Here is a 6,000-nt window from a genome sequence, read left to right on the forward strand (position 1 = left end):
CTAGAAGCTTACCAAGGACTTTTTCTCAAAGCTTGTATTTAAAAATGTTAAGTAAAAACTTTTAAAAATTTACAGAGTTTCAAATACCACTTCCTATATCTATCTTTAAATATTTTGGAGGTACTGAAACATGTTGGTTTGCAGAGTTCATGGTTTATTTATCTTAAATAAACTAACTAGCTCAGATTAAAGATGAAATTATTTTGTTGACATGCTTGCCTTTCAGACAAGTACAACAGGGAAATATTAAAATGGGTTCGTAACTACATTTGACTGCAAACCACACTTAGTTGGATTATTTCCTGCTTTTCTTATGAGAAAATATAAATTTATGCAGATTATAAAATCATAACAGTAAAATCAATGCTAAAAAAGGGACTGCATACATAAGAGAAATATGTATATAGCAAACAGGAGGGAAGTGAGAACTCACTACCACAGTGTTCAGCTTATTCATAACCACCTTAATTAAACTGCAGGGTAGAAAGGAGAGAGAAGGTCAATGGCTTTTGCTGTGAAATACATTTCACTTTTACTTTATTCATAACTTTTTGAAGAACGACTCCTCAACTCCTTAGATGTTGCTGCAACACATATCCTCCTATCTCACCAGCCCCTGTTTCTATGCATTTTAAAATGCTGTCGTTCAGATATTGCTTTCCAGACCAGGTCAAAACAAAGCCCACAAATAGCATGACTGCAAGACTAAAAACCACACAAGTACAAGGAATATGTTGGAGTTTTAATTAAATTTGACCAAACCAGCAGATTAAATCCTTATCCATTCTTGAGATGGGATAGCAGGAAATGTTGCAGCTACCTCCACCTTGTTTTCTTGAAGGAATGTTGATGCAAGGAAAGGATAGAAAGCTCCCGTCTCACTTGGACCCTGACAGAAGAGAGCCCAGTTGCATTCACTGGGCCTCTGCATAGCAGCAGAAAGAAATATTGCTACCTAACCACGAGCTTTAATTAATCAGACCTGAAACAATATGGACTGCATATTTTAGTAACTCTTCAGCCCTGGAATCTTAACAGAGTAGACAAAAAGGGGGAGTTTAGATATAGACCTGTCAGGCTACAGAAGACTGATGAGAATTTTATCCATTAGGATGCCAAGTACTGACTTGCCTCTGCTGTCAATCACTATTCAGCAGGAATCTGACTCATTAATCAATCAATACATAGCACAAACGGGTAATGCTGAATACAGTTATTTCTCTGCAGATCAGTATGTCTTAACATAATGATGCTGTGTCTTTAAAACATGTTCAATTTCACAATCCAAAAAGAAGAAAAAAAAGAAAAAAAGAAGAAAAAAAAGTTAAAGATAGAATGCAAATAACACAGGTTTCAGGTGTTTGACAATTTGACAATTCAGGTGCTAGTAGCTTATGGGAAATTAAAACATAACACAGGTTTCTGGAATAGTCTCCTGGGGCCTATTTTATAGCTGTTTTGCAGAAGGGTGTTTTTTTGTTTGTTTGTTTATTTGTTTTGTTTCTTTTCAGATAATAAGACGAGTTTTAAAATTATCACATCATATAAATGTTAGCAGTCTCCCAAACTGTCTTGTTTATTTTTCTCTTCACATCAGAAAATGAGTCTGATGATGCTTTGACTGAAGTCAATAGAATTATTCCCATTCAATTACACCCTAAACCTGCAATGGGATTTGCTAATGAGTATAATGTCAAAGACGGCACAAGTGATGAGCAAATGGTTTTTATGATGCAGTCAATATTGAACTTTTTTTTTTTCTTTTCTTTTTCTGGAAGGCCTTATTTCAGAATCAGGGACATAATATAAAATATGTATTTCAAAAGGATTAATTCTGCAACCAACACTCAAGCTAAACATCCAAAACTTGTTTCAGACTGGCTTCTGTGGCATTAAGTGATAGCTGAAGTGTATGAAGATGGCACCATTAGAGCTGATGTAAGTGATAAACATCAATAACAGAAGGAAGCAGATAAAGACCATTCTAAAGATAAAAGAGCGCCAAGAAATGCCTTCAAAGAAATCCTGCCCTCCATGTTCTTCTATAGACAGTGTTAGAAAAAACCGTCACTGGCTGATCAACTCAAATTCATAAGTCTGAAAATAATTCTGTCCATCCCATAGCATGACAATGGTAATAAGATGGATTCTGCAGCTCTAATCCACCATGACCACCAAGAATAAATATCTCAGAATATTTCTGCCTGTCAGGCAACTGGGATCATGGCCTGAAACTATTCCGAAAAGGAATGTTGAGAAACAGATGGGAAGGAGCTGTACTCACAGGTTGTTGGTTTTTTGTTTGTTTTTTACCACTATTAATACTGCCTGAGAATCATCTCCACATATTTTCCCCATATATGCAGGTAGCACTTCAGTTTATGAAAGCGAGAAGTGTAATATACTGTATGACATCTTCCTTTCTAATCTGTTTAGAAAACTCCATCTTTATAATCTTGGTTTTATTATCTGATAACCATATACTAGCACAATGTGATGTGTTTATTTCCATTGGTGTGGGAAATGCTGAGTTATTCATTCATCCTCCACAGAATCCCCCAAATGATATATTGGCTTCACTTAATCCAGTATTTGGATTAATGTAAACTCTGATATCACTTTTTGCAGGTGGTGGCAAATTCTGATAAAGTGAAAGAGGCTACTGAATTGGTTGTGACTTCAGCCAACAAGGAGAGAGATGAGAAAAAGCTGAGAGAGATATGAGAAAAAGCTGAGAGAGAAGAGAGAGGGAGGCAGAGGCAGAAGGTGTCCTACCAGCATGTCTCTGAAAGAGACTGGCAGAGTGAGTGATGTTCTCAGAAAATCTGGGGAAAAGAGTGGAAAGATACAGGCTTTCTCACGCTACCAAAGGACAAGGTCTGAGAGGATCTCAAAGCGTGTGAATCATTATTAATTTAGGAAGGTAAGACTAAATGTGACCTATAACATCTATTTTCTTTGCATGTATTCTTGTTAATCCAAGAGCTTGGGGCTGAACATCCTCTAACTGAAAGCATATACTTTAAAAATCTTTTATTTCTTTCATTTCATTCATATATTATCATGCTTAGTTTGCATTTTGAGATGACAGGATGACATTAGGTGCATTATTGACTCCGACATAGAGATGAAATAACCATTTATCATCCCTGCTTCCTTCATGACCTTCACCTAGTCATTTTCTTAAGATAGTTTTAAATATTGCAAAATGCCTTTTCCTGTCTGAAAACTACAGTAACTAGATAAATGCAGTGGGAGATAGTAGCTAGCATGATGGAAACAAACAACAATTTGTATTTCTTGTGTCAAAAGAAAATGAGATGCATAGATGGGAAATTAAAAACAAGTAGCTTGTTTTTAAATAGAGGTGAGAAAAAATTTACAAATAGATCACCTCATGCAAATTGCTTATGGAAATATTACTTTCACTCAAGACATGCAGATGAGTTTTCAACCTACATGAAGCTTTGCTTTGACCCCTGCCTTGCGGCCAAGATGTGAAGTTATGTGTTATATACCATGATATGCCTTATTGTTTCATATGCAGCAGGCCTAAGTTGGTCTTTCAATGGAGGAAGAATCAATGAAAGTCTTGAATTACTGCAGAGGATTTAGTACTGAAGCATCTGCAAGTGGTCAGGTTTTAGCTACGAAGAGTCATTACTTGAAATATTTTCACTGTTGCCATTATTCAGAATATTCTGTTTATTTCTTAGAAAGTGGAATAAAAAGTACTGGCTGTTCTAACTATTGCAATAAATCTATTTTACAATTGCATTTACTTAGTTGTAAATTTTTACTTTACAACTGAATTTTAGGTTATTAAGTTTTATTTTAAAAACAACTAGCCTTTGGCTTTTTCCTTTTTCTTTTTTTCTTTTTTTTTTTTTTTGGTCATATAGGAAATTAAAATAGAAGTTCTTCAGCTTAATAACGTATACAAGATAAAACTGAAAAAAACAATTTTATCATGTCAAACTGGAAGATACCGCTTTCTGTTTTACTGTACGAGTGTTAGATGTGCAAAATGCTGTGCCTGAAATGTCGAACGGTCTTCAGAGATGTACAAGTACCATAGGTAGCCAAAGGTAACTCTAGGATTATGCTTTTTTTTTTTTCACAGTTAATCTTTCTCCTGCAGCTGGACTTGAATTTCAAAACACAGACTAGATCTGTGCTGTCACTGTAGATGTGTGCTGCTACTTCAGTTGTTAGCAGCCAAATATCCTTTTAATCATCTATTCTCATTTCCATGATAAAAACAGTTTCCAGTTGCTTGCAAGTAGAAAGAAACAATTCTACATCAGACTATGATGAGACATCAATTTTTAACAAGATTTACTGTGAATTATATGATTGTTCCCTGTACAAATGTGTTTCAGGAGTTTGAGAAAGGAGTTATCCATCAGGAAGATCATCAGACCTTTAAATGAAAATTCATACACTGAGAGAAGCAAAATAGATGCAATAAGTAATAAAATTTAACTGGGTGTCATATAGGCAGCTATGGTTATCCTATATGTTTACTTTGTTCAGAGCAATATTTCCTGATTTCTTTAAAGCTATTTGCATGTAAACAGGACCTCCCCTTCTCCCAGCCCGCCCCGTTCATAACTGATCATCCACTCGCTGTGCTCACACATTTATTGCCATATTTATTCTCCGACTATATCTGCCAAAATAAATACTTAGCACTGGCAAACAGTAGCCATCAGCATATATTTAAACATAACAATTACTGTAAAGAGGCTGGCGAAGACTAGTAACTGAGCCATTTCAAAATTAGGCTGGGCAAAGCACCAGAGAACAATATATGCTGTAGGAAAGTACTTTGATAGAAGGCAAAGAGCAGATGACCTAAAACCTTTATCCCCAACAAGCTTTTGCAGTAATTATTTGCAATTACTTGTACTTAGTGATTAACACAATCTCCAACATAACAAAAGTCATAAATGTCACAGATGTTTTTGTTTAAATCAATTGTGAAATATTTCATTGAATCACTGGGAAAGTTCAGTTTTACAGACATATCTCAAACCCAAATTATTTCAATGGATTTACATATTCATTGAATACACATTTCTATCTCTGCTTGAATGACGAAAAATTCCTATTCTTCTTGTAACTTACATGAATATAGCTATTTAAAGATTAAGCAGTTCTCCAAAACAAAGAGTTTATAGTGAGTCACTTTTACCACACAAAACAATTCCCAAACCCCAAAGATTACACAGCAGGGAATCAGTAAAATTATACCAATACATAGAAAGAAGCAAGAACAAGTAGAGTATTACAAATTGTATAGAATTATCCACAGAATTAAAATGATGATTTTAATCATCACCCTTGATGTAGGGATTACAACATGAATTTGTGAATAAATTGTGAGCTTGTTCTATCAAAAGGGGTTTCTGACATTTCCATTTGACAATGACAATTTTAACAAGTTTTCATTTACTTTCATTTCCTTGCCCAGTTACAGAGAAGAGAGAATAAGTAAAAGCAACTCTATTCTGCAACTGAAATAAGATGTTATTCTTCCATTTACTGACAGATGAAGTGGGCAAAATTTTCTTCAGGGGTAATGTATGAAATCCCTATTGGTTTCAATAAGGTTTTGCACATTTACCCATAAGAAAATTGAGATATTTTATCCTGTACAGTTATACAAGATAAAGAAAACTGCTTCAAAAAACAGCATATTTCTTCACCACATGAAATTTCTTTTAAGATTATCTTTGTGTCAAGCCTAACTAAATTATTTCCAAAATGCTTTTTGGCTTAAATATAGTAATACCTATCAGTCATCTTGAAATGCTGCAATTTTATAGGGGCTAAATGTAAAGATAATAATAATAAATAACCTGTTTTAAATACCTGTGGAAGCTTCATGGCCATTTTCCTGAAGAATGTACTGTCTCCCTTTAAAACAGATCTCCATACTCAGAACTTCAGACAATGCTTTTGGCTAAGATCAAGAGGGCTGATAGCAAAAACTGT

General features: G+C 34.6%; 1 long non-coding RNA gene across 3 annotated transcripts in view; it reads left to right on the top strand.

The window, feature by feature from the left end:
* The window catches only part of LOC106038773 (uncharacterized), a 72,551-nt gene extending 68,149 nt beyond the window's left edge, over nucleotides 1–4,402 (top strand). For all 3 annotated transcript variants that reach the window (XR_010831858.1, XR_007161799.2, XR_010831859.1), the window contains 2 exons: nucleotides 2,629–2,923; nucleotides 3,903–4,402. This is a non-coding gene — a long non-coding RNA (uncharacterized lncRNA). The remainder of the gene's footprint in view (nucleotides 1–2,628; nucleotides 2,924–3,902) is intronic.
* Nucleotides 4,403–6,000: the final 1,598 nt, after the last annotated feature.

Source organism: Anser cygnoides, chromosome 5 (genome assembly GCF_040182565.1).
Source record: "Anser cygnoides isolate HZ-2024a breed goose chromosome 5, Taihu_goose_T2T_genome, whole genome shotgun sequence".
In the NCBI taxonomy this organism is placed as follows: domain Eukaryota; kingdom Metazoa; phylum Chordata; class Aves; order Anseriformes; family Anatidae; genus Anser; species Anser cygnoides.